Raw genomic sequence first — 13,210 nt, forward strand, 5'->3', positions numbered from 1 at the left:
TGAAATTGTACCCAAGGATGAGCCAGACTTGTGCAAGTCCACAATTCTCTTCCTGATATCTTGGCTGATTTCTTTAGACTTTCCCATGATGCTACACAAAGAAGCAGTGTGTTTCAGGTGTGCATTTAAATACATCCACAGGTGTGTCTCTAATTAACTCAGAAGTTGCCAAAAACAGAAGCTTGCAAACACATGACATCATCTTATGGGCAGTCCAGATTTGTTTAAAGGCATAGTAATCCTAGTGTATGTAAACTTTTGACTTTTCAGTAAATAATAAAAATGCCTTAAAACATTCTCTCTCTCATTGTTCTGGCATTTGGCAAGTATTAAAAATTATGGTAATCCTAATTGACCTAAAACGGGAAAGGTTTATTCTGATTTCATGTCAGATATTGAGAAAAACATGCAGATGTGTCTTTTTATATAGTGTATATAAACTTCCTCCTAATTGGTGTGCTGCCTCCATTATTGTTTCATATATATACAGGTGAATCTCACTAAATTAGAATATCATCAAAGGTGAAACTCATATATTATACAGAGTCATTACAAACAGAGTGATCTATTTCAATTGTTTATTTCGGTTAATGTTGATGATTATGGCTTACAGCCAATGAAAATGCCAAAGTCATTATCTCAGTAAATTAAAATAATTAACAAAAAACACCTGCAAAGGCTTCCTAAGCAATTAAAAAGGTCCCTTAGTCTGTTTCAGTAGGCTCCACAATCATGGGGAAGACTGCTGACTTGACAGATGTCCAGAAGGCAGTCATTGACACACTCCACAAGGTCCCAGAGTTCCAATTTTCATTTGGAAATCAAGGTCCCAGAGTCTGGAGCAAGAGTGGAGAGGCCACAATCTAAGCTGCTTGAGGTCTAGTGTGAAGTTTCCACAATCAGTGATGGTTTGGGGAGCCATGTCATCTGCTGGTGTAGGTCCACTGTGTTTTATCAAGACCAAAGTCAGCGCAGCCATCTAGCAGGAAATTTTAGAGCACTTCAGGTTTCCCTCTGCCGACAAACTTTTTGTAGATGGAAATTTCATTCTCCAGCAGGACTTGGCACCTGTCCACACTGCCAAAAGTACCAATACCTGGTTTAAAAACAACAGTATCACTGTGCTTGATTGGCCAGCAAACTCGCCTGACCTTAACATTGTCAAGAGGAAGATGAGAGACACCAGACCCAGCAATGCAGATGAGTTGAAGGCTGCAATCAAAGCAACCTGGGCTTCCATAACACCTCAGCAGTGCCACAGGCTGATCGCCTCCATGCCACGCCGCATTGATGCAGTAATTGATGCAAAAGGAGCCCCGACCAAGTATTGAGTGCATTTATTGAACATACATTTCAGTAGGAGAACATTTCGGATTTTAAAACATTTTTCAAGCGGTTGTTATAAAGTATTCTAATTTACTGAGATAATGACTTTTGTGTTTTCATTGGCTGTAAGCCATAATCATCAACATTAACAGAAATAAACACTTGAAATAGATCACTCTGTTTGTAATAGCTCTATATAATATATGAGTTTCACTTTTTGTATTGAAGAACTGAAATAAATTAACTTTTTGATGATATTCTTTTTTTTTTTAAATCAGATATTTTTTATTAAAATATTTTTCAACATTACAAATAAACAACAATGAACTTTTTGATGATATTCTAATTTAGTGAGATGCACTTGCATATATATATATATATATATATATATATATATATATATATATATATATATATACAGTACAGACCAAAAGTTTGGACACACCTTCTCATTTAAAGATTTTTCTGTATTTTCATGACTTTGAAAATTGTACATTCACACTGAAGGCATCAAAACTATGAATTAACACATGTGGAATTATATACTTAACAAAAAAGTGTGAAACAACTGAAAATATGTCTTATATTCTAGGTTCTTCAACGTAGCCACCTTTTTCTTTGATGACTGCTTTGCACACTCTTGGCATTCTCTTGATGAGCTTCAAGAGGTAGTCACCGGCAAGGGTTTTCACTTCACAGGTGTGCCCTGTCAGGTTTAATAAGGTTTCCTTATAATTGGGGTTGGGACCATCAGTTGTGTTGTGCAGAAGTCAGGTGGATACACAGCTGATAGTCCTACTGAATAGACTTAGAATTTGTATTATGGCAAGAAAAAAGCAGCTAAGTAAAGAAAAACGAGTGGTCATCATTACTTTAAGAAATGAAGGTCAGTCAGTGCGAAAAATTGGGCAAACTTTGAAAGTGTCCCCAAGTGCAGTTGCAAAAACCATCAAGTTCTACAAAGAAACTGGCTCACATGAGGACCGCCCCAGGAAAGGAAGAACAAGAGTCACCTCTGCTTCTGAGGAGAAGTTTATCCGAGTCACCAGCCTCAGAAATCGCAGGTTAACAGCAGCTCAGATTAGAGACCAGGTCAATGCCACACAGAGTTCTAGCAGCAGACACATCTCTTCAACAGCTGTTAAGAGGAGACTTTGTGTAGCAGGCCTTCATGGTAAAATAGCTGCTAGGAAACCACTGCTAAGGACAGGCAACACGCAGAAGAGACTTGTTTAGGCTAAAGAACACAAGGAATGGACATTAGACCAGTGGAAATCTGTGCTTTGGTCTGATGAGTCCAAATTTGAGATCTTTGGTTCCAACCACCGTGTCTTTGTGCGACGCAGAAAAGGTGAACGGATGGACTCTACATGCCTGGTTCCCACCGTGAAGCATGGAGGAGGAGGTGTGATGGTGTGGGGGTCCTTTGCTGGTGACACTGTTGGGGATTTATTCAAAATTGAAGGCATACTGAACCAGCATGGCTACTACATCATCTTGCAGCGGCATGCTATTCCATCCGGTTTGCGTTTAGTTGGACCATCATTTATTTTTCAACATGACAATGACCCCAAACACACCTCCAGGCTGTGTAAAGGCTATTTGACCAAAAAGGAGAGTGATGGGGTGCTTTGCCAGATGACCTGGCCTCCACAGTCACCAGACCTGAACCCAATCGAGATGGTTTGGGGTGAGCTGGACCGCAGAGTGAAGGCAAAAGGGCCAACTAGTGCTAAGCATCTCTGGGAACTCCTTCAAGATTGTTGGAAGACCATTTCCGGTGACTACCTTTTGAAGCTCATCAAGAGAATGCCAAGAGTGTGCAAAGCAGTCATCAAAGCAAAAGGTGGCTACATTGAAGAACCTAGAATATAAGACATTTTCAGTTGTTTCACACTTTTTTGTTAAGTATATAATTCCACATGTGTTAATTCGTAGTTTTGATGCCTTCAGTGTGAATGTACAATTTTCATAGTCATGAAAATACAGAAAAATCTTTAAATGAGAAGGTGTGTCCAAACTTTTGGTCTGTACGATATATATATAAAACAATAATGGAGGCAGAACACCAATTAGTAAAATAGAAAAAAAGGGGATTTTTAATAGCCCCTTTTGGCAATGTTTTGGTGCAATCAGTTCAACAATTGCATGTGAAGTATGTTTAAAGGTGCATCACAACAGTAATTCTACACTATTGTGAAGCGTCATACATTGTATTATACAACTGTGTAAGTGAATACATTAAACCCATACAGCCAGCATATTGATTATCCTCATGAATATCAAATCTATAGAATTCATATAAAGTGCAAATTATCTTAATTGATTTTCATATACTACATGTGGATCATTAAATAAGGTAAATGTCTCACCGCATTTCATATTAAACTATTTCCCAAATCAAGCCAAACAAGACATCACAGACATGCGCAATGTGATTTTCAGAATGCCATATTCAGTGTTATATGGGAAAGAGTGTAATATGAAATGGGGTGAGTCATTTACCTTATTTAATTATCCAGGAGCTTAATCTCTGACATGGGGGGGGTCCTGTCGCTGCTGCTGTGATGAATCCAGGCTGGGACTGACCCTTCTCCCCTGATCCTACCCCCAATCCAGTAGAGTCTGCATATTAATACAAAAATACTGTACTTGTGTATTATATATAAATGCACAGTTATAAAAAAAATACTAAGAAAGATCTAGTATATACACACATATAAAACATATATTGTGTATTGCTATATTCAACCTGTGTGTGTATATATTGGCTCGAGCTCCTGATTCCTCTTAGAGAGCTGCTGCCAGACTCTTCTGGCAGGGACTTATCTCCCGCTATATTCCAAACAGTGTTCTGTAGAGCCCAATTGCTGTGTTCAAAGCTCCGTGTATGGAATCACTGGTGGTTTAACTGCTGGGACCGTAAGCAATCAGAAAGTTATCCCCTATGTAGAGATGAGCAGATCAATGTCAGTGCTCTCTGGAGTGGAGAAAATTTCCTGAGCTTCTGGGTTCCCCGACGCAGCATTTGATTTGCCGGCCTGGTGTGACGTCATTTGTTCATTGTGCAGCGCATAGGTGACATCTTGACAGTCTTGTTAATCATGAGATGAAACTCATGTTGACCAAACTACTGGCACATGAATCATTTAAATGCAGCACAACCCTTTCTTTTTGCAGCCAAAACTTTCTCTCTCGGCGATAAAGAAAAACTTCCTCAATTGTAAAAATGTTTATAATAAATATGAAGGTTGGCCCACGACTTTGTCCAAGTTTTTAATTTTGGCCCTCTGTGTATTAAAGTTTGAATCCTAGCTTTATGGGGAGGTTGTTAAGGCGGATTACGGGCGGAATCCGCCTGAAAAAAATGTCGTGCGCACATAGACTTGAGTTGCATTTAGACCAACCCATCAGCAAACAAGTGTTAAAAGGGAGGTCTGGCACCTAAAATATATTTTATATATATATACACATATATATATATTGTGACAGTGTCACTGGTTTTATATGTGAGGGGAGGTATGCGTCACTCAGGATGCTCTCCTGTGTGAACTAAGACCTACTTTATTTTTCTGCCACCGTGTTATATGCTGGTAGGCTTACTCTGTTAAAGGGTGTGCGGTTTTATGGGAATGGCAAAGAGGGCGGGACGCCATTCCCCCTACCTCCCCTCAGGGTGTGGCTGAGCAATGTGTAAAAGCTCAGTCCCTTTTTTTTTTTCTCTGGAGTGTGGTCTGGGAGAGGGAAGTCTCCAGACAGTATTGTGGAAGCTGCAGAGCTTTTCACATGGACTTTAGCAGTGCAGTTTATGCTACCGAGAGCGGGCGGAACCCGCTCATCTATGGACTGAGTTTTTGTTTTTTTTTCGTTTAACCCAGAGGGGTCATGTTTGTTTTTCCTGTGAAACCTGCATGAGTTTATGGCTGATAATAAACCAGCAGAAAGGAAACCTGAGAACGTGTGTCCTGAGTCTGCCTCCAGGAGAGCCGAGCGAGTCGTCTTGCCACAGTTGGTGGAGAATGCGGGCAGGATTCCAGGAACACGTGTACCTGCTACAAAGACCGGTGGATGTCCTAGGTGAAGGCCGCCAGCCAGCCAGGGAAGTCCAGCAGCATGGAGGAGCTCGTTAAGCACCTGGTCCAGGCCCAGCAGAGCATGCAGCAGCAACACCTGCAGGCCCAGCAGAGCATGCAGCAGCAGCACCAGGAGAGTATGCAGCAGGCCCAGCGGAGCATGCAGCAGCAGCACCAGGAGACAACCAAACTGTTGCTTCAGCAGATCCAGTTGCAGCAAAAGTCACAGCAGCAGCACCAGCAGGAGGCGCAGCAGCACCAGCAGGAGGCGCAACAGCAGATACAGCTTTTGGCGGACGCCATCCAGAGCAGGGCAGCCGCCCCACCCCCAGGGCCGACAGATGATTCTCACGTCAGGAAGGCGGTAAGGCGGGCCATGCCGAAGATGACCCCTGGAGATGATGTAGAAGCATTTCTGACTGTTTTTGAGAGGGTGGCTGATCGTGAGAGACTTCCTCCAGCACAGTGGGCAGAGGTTCTGGCGCCATATTTATCGGGTGAACCCCAGAAGGCGTATTTTGACTTGGTGCTGCAATATGCTAAGGAATATGCCAAACTAAAGACAGAGATCTTAGCACGTCTAGGAGTAAATATGGCGGTAAGAGCCCAGCGAGTTCATCACTGGGCGTATGCTAGCAACAAACCCCCTCGCTCGCAGATGTTTGACCTCCTGCATCTTGTTCAGAAGTGGCTACAACCGGAGTCCTCCACTCCGGCCCAGATGGTTGAGCGGGTGGTGATTGACAGGTTCATGCATTCCCTTCTCAAGCCAGTACAGACCTGCGTTGCCCAGGGTGATCACCAGAACGCAGATGACTTCATTGGCCTGGTAGAGAGGTACCAGGTAGTCGAGAGATCTCTTGGGAAACCGGATGCAGTCACTTCTCCCTACTGGGATACCCAAAAGGGGGCAGGTTCACCACGGAAGGGGTCTAGAGCCACCACTGGGGGACGTCCCACTCCTACTGAAGGTGCCTTTAGAACAGTTGGTAAAGATATAGTTTGCTGGCGGTGTCACAACCCTGGACATGTAGCCGCCAGGTGTCAAATATCCCCTGAGCCCATGGACTGCAGCCTAGGCAGACGGGTCTTCTATTATGCCTATCCAGCCTGTAGCGTGGACTGTCAACCCGGCGAGGGGCCGCAGGCGTGTGCAGTGTCCATTAATGGAGTAAAAGTGCTTGGGCTGTTGGACTCCGGGAGTCTGGTGACCTTGATCAGAGCATCCCTTCCCCACCAGTTGATCCCTTCCAAAACCCTGGGCGTTCGGTGCATTCATGGTGACGCCAAGGACTATCCCGTGGCCACAGTAACAGTGGGGACAGACTGTGGTGCCCAGTCCCATGAAGTCGAGGTAGTAAAGGACCTGATACATCCTGTCATATTGGGCCGCGATTTTTCCTTATTCTGGGACTTGTGGGGGAAGGGAACTGGACTAAGTAGTATGGGAAAAAGTCAGGTCCTTGAAGAAGAACCCCCGACGAAGTCTCAGATGGAGGAGTTCCCACTGTGCGTCCTTGTCGGGGATGAGGGTGAGACGGTGACAGAGGAGGCCGACCTCCCTGCGTTAGATATGTCCAAAGAGAACTTTGGGACTGCTCAAGTTCGAGACCTGACCTTAAAAGGGGCGTTTGACCAGGTTACTGTATGTAATGGGGTTGCCCAAGAGCCGGGGGCCGACACCAGATTCCCCCACTTTGCAGTGCAGGGGGAGTTGCTATATATGGTGGCCAAACTGAGGGGCGGTGAGATAGTGGAACAGCTGTTAGTGCCGGGGCCATACAGACGGCGGGTGCTAGATATGGCCCATTCACATGTTCTGGGGGGACACCTAGGGGTCGAGAAAACTCAGGAGAGGATATTGAGAAGGTTTTATTGGCCAGGGTGTTATCGAGAAGTTCAAAACTATTGTAGGTCCTGCCCCACCTGCCAAATAACCGCTCCCTCCTCCCACTTCCGTAGCCCCTTAGTCCCACTACCTGTGATAGAGGTTCCCTTTGAGAGGATTGCCATGGACCTCGTGGGCCCCTTAGTTAAATCAGCTCGGGGCCACCAATATATCCTGGTCATCATGGACTATGCGACTCGGTATCCGGAAGCGGTTCCCCTAGGGAACATGTCCAGTAAAAGTATAGCCCGAGAGCTGGTCCATATTTTTGCTCGGACAGGTCTACCAAAAGAGATTCTGACAGACCAAGGAACCCCCTTCATGAGCAAGGTGATGAAGGAGCTTTGCAGAGTCCTTCAGATAACTCAGCTTTGGACCTCGGTTTATCATCCACAGACGGACGGCCTAGTGGAACGCTTCAACAAGACCTTAAAGGCGATGCTCAAGAAGGTCGTTGAAAAGGATGGGCGAGACTGGGACTACCTGCTCCCATTTCTGCTTTTCTCGGTCAGAGAAGTTCCTCAAGCCTCCACTGGCTTCTCTCCATTTGAGCTCCTATATGGACGGCATCCAAGAGGTCTCCTAGACATCGCCAAGGAAACTTGGGAGGCTGAAGTCACACCACACCAGAGTATCATCGAACATGTCGCCCAGTTACAGGAGAGAATGTCAAAGGTGATGCCCATCGTGAAGGAACACCTCCTCCAGGCGCAGGAAGCCCAGGCGACGGTCTATAACCGGTCGGCGAGACTAAGACAGTTCCAGCCCGGGGACCGTGTTTTGGTGCTGATCCCTACCATCGAGAGCAAGTTCCTCGCCAAGTGGCAAGGTCCATACGAGGTGGTGGAGAAAGTCAGCGAGGTTAATTATAAAGTCCACCAGCCTGGCCGAAGAAAGCCGCATCAAATATATCATGTAAATTTGCTCAAGCCGTGGCGGGACCATGAACCTGTGGAAACTCCTTGCCTGGGAGCCGCACCAGAAGGCAAGGTGGAGGAGGTCACTATTGAAGAGACTCTATCATCGGCCCAGAAGCAACAGTGTCGAGAATTACTACAGCGGAATCGGGAGCTGTTCTCAGAGTTGCCGGGGCATACTCAAGTGGTAGAGCATGATGTGCTGACAGAGCCGCACGTACGAGTGAATCTGAAGCCGTATCGGATTCCGGAAGCACGCCGGGAGGTGATCTCGGCCGAGGTGAAGAGGATGTTAGACCTCGGAGTAATAGAGGAGTCAAAGAGTGAGTGGTCGAGCCCAATCGTCCTCGTGCCGAAACCCAATGGAGAGTGGAGGTTTTGTAATAACTACCGCCGGTTGAATGAGGTATCCAAGTGTGACGCGTACCCCATGTCCCGCGTCGACGAACTCATCGAGAGGCTTGGACCGGCGAGGTACATCACCACTCTCGACCTGACGAAGGGCTACTGGCAGATCCCCATGTCCCAGATGGCTAAGGAGAAGACGGCTTTCTGAACACCTGATGGGTGTTTTCAATACAAGCGGATGCCGTTCGGACTACAGGGGGCCCCAGCCACTTTCCAGAGGGCTATGGATCGGATCCTAGCCCCACATAAGAAGTATGCCGCAGCCTACCTCGACGACATTGTGGTCTTTAGCCCACACTGGGCTAGTCACCTACCTAAACTACAGGCCGTTCTGGACGCGCTAAGGAAGGCAGGATTTACCATAAATCCAAGAAAGTGTGCCATCGGGAAGGAGGAGGCCAAGTACCTGGGCTATGTTGTTGGGGAGGCGAAATAAAGCAGCAAATCAAGAAAGTGGAGGCAATTCAAACCTGGCCGCAACCACTCTCGAAGAAGCAGGTGAGAGCATTCCTAGGAATGGTAGGATACTACCGGCGGTTTATCCCGAATTTCGCCATGATTGCCGCGCCACTAACAGATCTTCTAAAAGGCACCAAATCAACCATGGTGAAATGGACGGAAGAAACGGAGACCGCGTTTCAACAGTTGAAGCTAACATAGTGCAAGCAGCCGGTCCTGGTTGCGCCAGACTTCAAGAAAGAATTTGTGGTCCAGACGGACGCTTCAGAGGTTGGTCTAGGGGCTGTACTCTCCCAAGAGATAAATGGGGAAGAACATTCCATTCTCTATCTAAGCCGGAAGCTGTCCTCCTGCGAGACGAACTACGCCATAGTAGAGAAAGAGTGTTTAGCCATAAAATGGGCCATGGATACACTGAAATATTACCTACTAGGCCGGAAGTTTAGATTAGTATCAGACCATGCCCCGTTGAGATGGTTGAGGGAGAAGAGGGGTAAAAATGCCAGGGTAACTAGATGGTTCCTAGGACTTCAAGAGTTTAACTTTCACGTGGAGCATAGGCCCGGGAAGTTACATGGGAATGCAGATGCCCTCTCTAGGATTCCCTGCCTGGTGTCAGAAGGTGCCCAAACCCCCGGCTTTGGGCAGAGGGGGGGAATATGTGACAGTGTCACTGGTTTTATATGTGAGGGGAGGTATGCGTCACTCAGGATGCTCTCCTGTGTGAACTAAGACCTACTTTATTTCTCTGCCACTGTGTTATATGCTGGTAGGCTTACTCTGTTAAAGGTTGTGCGGTTTTATGGGAATGGCAAAGAGGGCGGGACGCCATTCCCCCTACCTCCCCTCAGGGCGTGGCTGAGCAATGTGTAAAAGCTCAGTCCCTTTTTTTTTTTCTCTGGAGTGTGGTCTGGGAGAGGGAAGTCTCCAGACAGTATTGTGGAAGCTGCAGAGCTTTTCACATGGACTTTAGCAGTGCAGTTTATGCTACCGAGAGCGGGCAGAACCCGCTCATCTATGGACTGAATTTTTGTTTTTTTTTCGTTTAACCCAGAGGGGTCATGTTTGTTTTTCCTGTGAAACCTGCATGAGTTTATGGCTGATAATAAACCAGCAGAAAGGAAACCTGAGAACGTGTGTCCTGAGTCTGCCTCCAGGAGAGCCAAGCGAGTCGTCTTGCCACAATATATATATATTTCCTTTATAACACAACACCCTACTCTTTTTCCCCATCTACCTAATTTCTAAATGTGATTTTTTTACTGAGCTTCCTGTGACGTGTCATTTGAAAGGAGTCTCAAACATGATGTCACATGAAGCTTGGGCTGCACTCACTCCCTGCAGTGTCCATCGCCCCTCCAGGAACAGGACATCCCAGGGGGCAGCGCTGAAGTTACTCACTAGTTTTTTGCATCGCTGCCTCCTCTGAAGACATCCTGAATCCTGGGTGATGGATACTGTAGCTGATGTGAGTGCAGCGCCGACTCCTTGCTTCTGTCTCCACAGCTATAGCTTCTGTGAATGAACATGTCAACACAAATGAGTTGTCATCAAGATGACGATTTGTTTGAGGGTGGTGCTAGAAGCTGTTGTCACTCACTGTTTCTAGCTCCACCCCCAGACACCGTCTTCTTTCAGTTAGAAGCTACGGTGGTATCATAGCAGGCTGGGGCTGCACTCACTCCCTGCAGCGTCCATCGCCCCTCTCGGAACAGGAAGTCATAGGGGGCAGCGCTGAAGTTATTCACTAATTTCTTGCATCACTGCTCCCTCTGAAGATGTCCTGGATCCTGGGTGATGGACGCTGTGGCAGATATGAGAGCAGCGCCGGCTCCCTGCTTCTATCTCTGCTGCCGCCGTAGCTTCTAACTGAAAAAAGATGTTGTCAGTGGGTGGAGCTAGAAACAGTGAGTGACAACATCTTCTAGTACCACCCTCAAACAAATCACGGTGCTGGTGTCCCTCACAGCTTCCAGCATCACACTCTGCTAGAAGCTGTAGGGCGGTACTGGTTTCACTCACTGCTTCTAGAGCCACCCTCTGATGACATCTTCATTCACAAAAGCTACACCGGCGGAGACAGAAGCAGGGAGCCGGTGCTGCACTCACATCAGCCACAGTATCCATCACCCAGGATCCAGGATGTCTTCGGAGGGAATAGCGATGCAAAAAGGGAGTGAGTTCAGCCCCAGCCTCCCGTGACATCACGTTTGAGACTCCTCTCAAATGAAAAAGTTACAGGAAGTACAGTAAAGAAACGCATTTAGAGATTAGGCAGAAGGGAAGGTGTGCTGAGATAGAAAAAGATCCCAGAGTCAGTTAAAACAAACCACGAAATACAAAATGAGACGATAAGGTACTGCTAGAGTGTATGCCGCCTATTTCCTAAACAAGAAATAGGAGATTGGTGCAGGATGAAAAGCATAATCAGCAGAGAGAAACCCTAGCTGGTCTTTCACTGACTGGCAGTATGGCTGGACATCCAAATGAGAATATCACCAGCAGGAAATACCAGCAGGGTGAAAGTATATATTTACCGCACCCAAAAGGTGATAGGGCAAACAACTGAATAAATGAAAAGATCTGTTAACCTAAAAAGACTAAAGCAAGGATAACAGACAATAAACACCTGGAGAAAAGGTGTTAACTGCTGTGGCTCAGCGGATAGAGAAGCAGACCAAAAACACAGGATCAAGGGTTCGAACCCAGACACATGACAGTTAGCTTGAGTAAAGAGGCCAGCAAACGAGTGCCAAACAAGTTGAATATAGTCGAACGGCTAATGTTTATACCATATCTGATTACTGTTCATTGCTTGGTGAAGATTACTTTTTCCTGCAAGGCAAAGAAAGCAAATGATGGACAGAAACTGAGTCAGCAAGAGATGCTGGGGAATTTTAGCACAGAATAATAGCTGTAACTTAGGACAAGTGAAGAATAAGTGACTCAACATGCCATAAAACATTATTCATAGAAATTCATAGATTTGTAGTCACGTAATACTTAAAGATGACTTCCTCATGCAAAATCAGCAAGGGTGGACATATATTGGAAAAGGTTGTATTTGATTAGAAAACCCCCTTTTAAAATGTGACTGTCCTCGCTGATTTAGCAAGCGAAGTAATGACCTGCAGGACATGTAGTATTACATGGTGCCCATTCAGATAAATGGTCATCCATGTAGTCCACATACGGTTCGGGTCCGGCAGAATGGGAGCTGCTTCTACAGAGCATCTCTTTGTTTTGGCTCATGTTAGGTCATATGAACAAAGGCTCTCTTTACAAGACAACACCTTTAAGAAAGGATTCCTTTTTCAAGAAGGGTTGGTCTGATGTCTTTAGAAAGATGCAAAAATAGAATTAATCTAAGTTAGACAACAATTCATATAAGTTGTCAAGCAGTGAAATGAGGAAACACAAGGAAAACGCCAAGCTAAGTATAGACACTATTCACCTACAATGCCAAACATTGTTCAAGACAAGATATTGGGCAATTGAAATTCTTTTTTTTCTCTTAATCGAGAGAATATAAGGTCTATTGTGAACGTTGTTGGCACAGGTGCATTTTTCTATCCAAAATCACTGTTATGCCTGTACTATCATACTGCTTGGGAGCTAATAAACTAATAAACATGCAAGTTTGGATCAGATGGGTGTGCATGTTTATCTCACTAGGGGGATGAAGTCAAGCTGCTACCACACAACTCCGGGGTTCTTAAAAACCAGCATGATGAGTTGTCACATACCCTGACATCTGTCATCAGGTTACTCTAATGCAGTGGTTCCCAAATCCAGTCCCTAAGGCCCCCCAACAGATCATGTTTTCAGAATTTCCTTAGTTTTGCACGGGTGTTGGAATTATTATCAAGGCATCAGAACTTGCTGCATGTTCTCTCACCTGTGCAATACTAAGGAAAGCCTGATGTAACGCCAATGCCTGCGTCCCTGCATGTTCTCTCTCCCTCTTCCAGGCAGGGACGATGACATACTCACCTCCAAGGCCACTCAATGGCATCTCCCTGTACTGCCACAGCTTCCTGCTCCTGGGCCTGCGCATGGCGTGTTGGCCTCCCTGTGGCGTGTTTAGTGCACACGCGCTCCCCGTTTCTTAAAGGGGTAATGCGAGCACTCTGAATCTG

At 45.8% G+C, this 13,210-nt stretch overlaps 1 protein-coding gene across 4 annotated transcripts in view; it reads right to left on the minus strand.

The window, feature by feature from the left end:
* Positions 1–13,210, minus strand: part of DLEC1 (DLEC1 cilia and flagella associated protein) — a 217,021-nt gene that overhangs the window by 74,661 nt on the left and 129,150 nt on the right. The gene's annotated exons all lie outside the window — the stretch shown is intronic.

Source organism: Phyllobates terribilis, unplaced genomic scaffold, assembly GCF_046119375.1.
Source record: "Phyllobates terribilis strain yellow unplaced genomic scaffold, ASM4611937v1 Scaffold_4__5_contigs__length_816908805, whole genome shotgun sequence".
In the NCBI taxonomy this organism is placed as follows: domain Eukaryota; kingdom Metazoa; phylum Chordata; class Amphibia; order Anura; family Dendrobatidae; genus Phyllobates; species Phyllobates terribilis.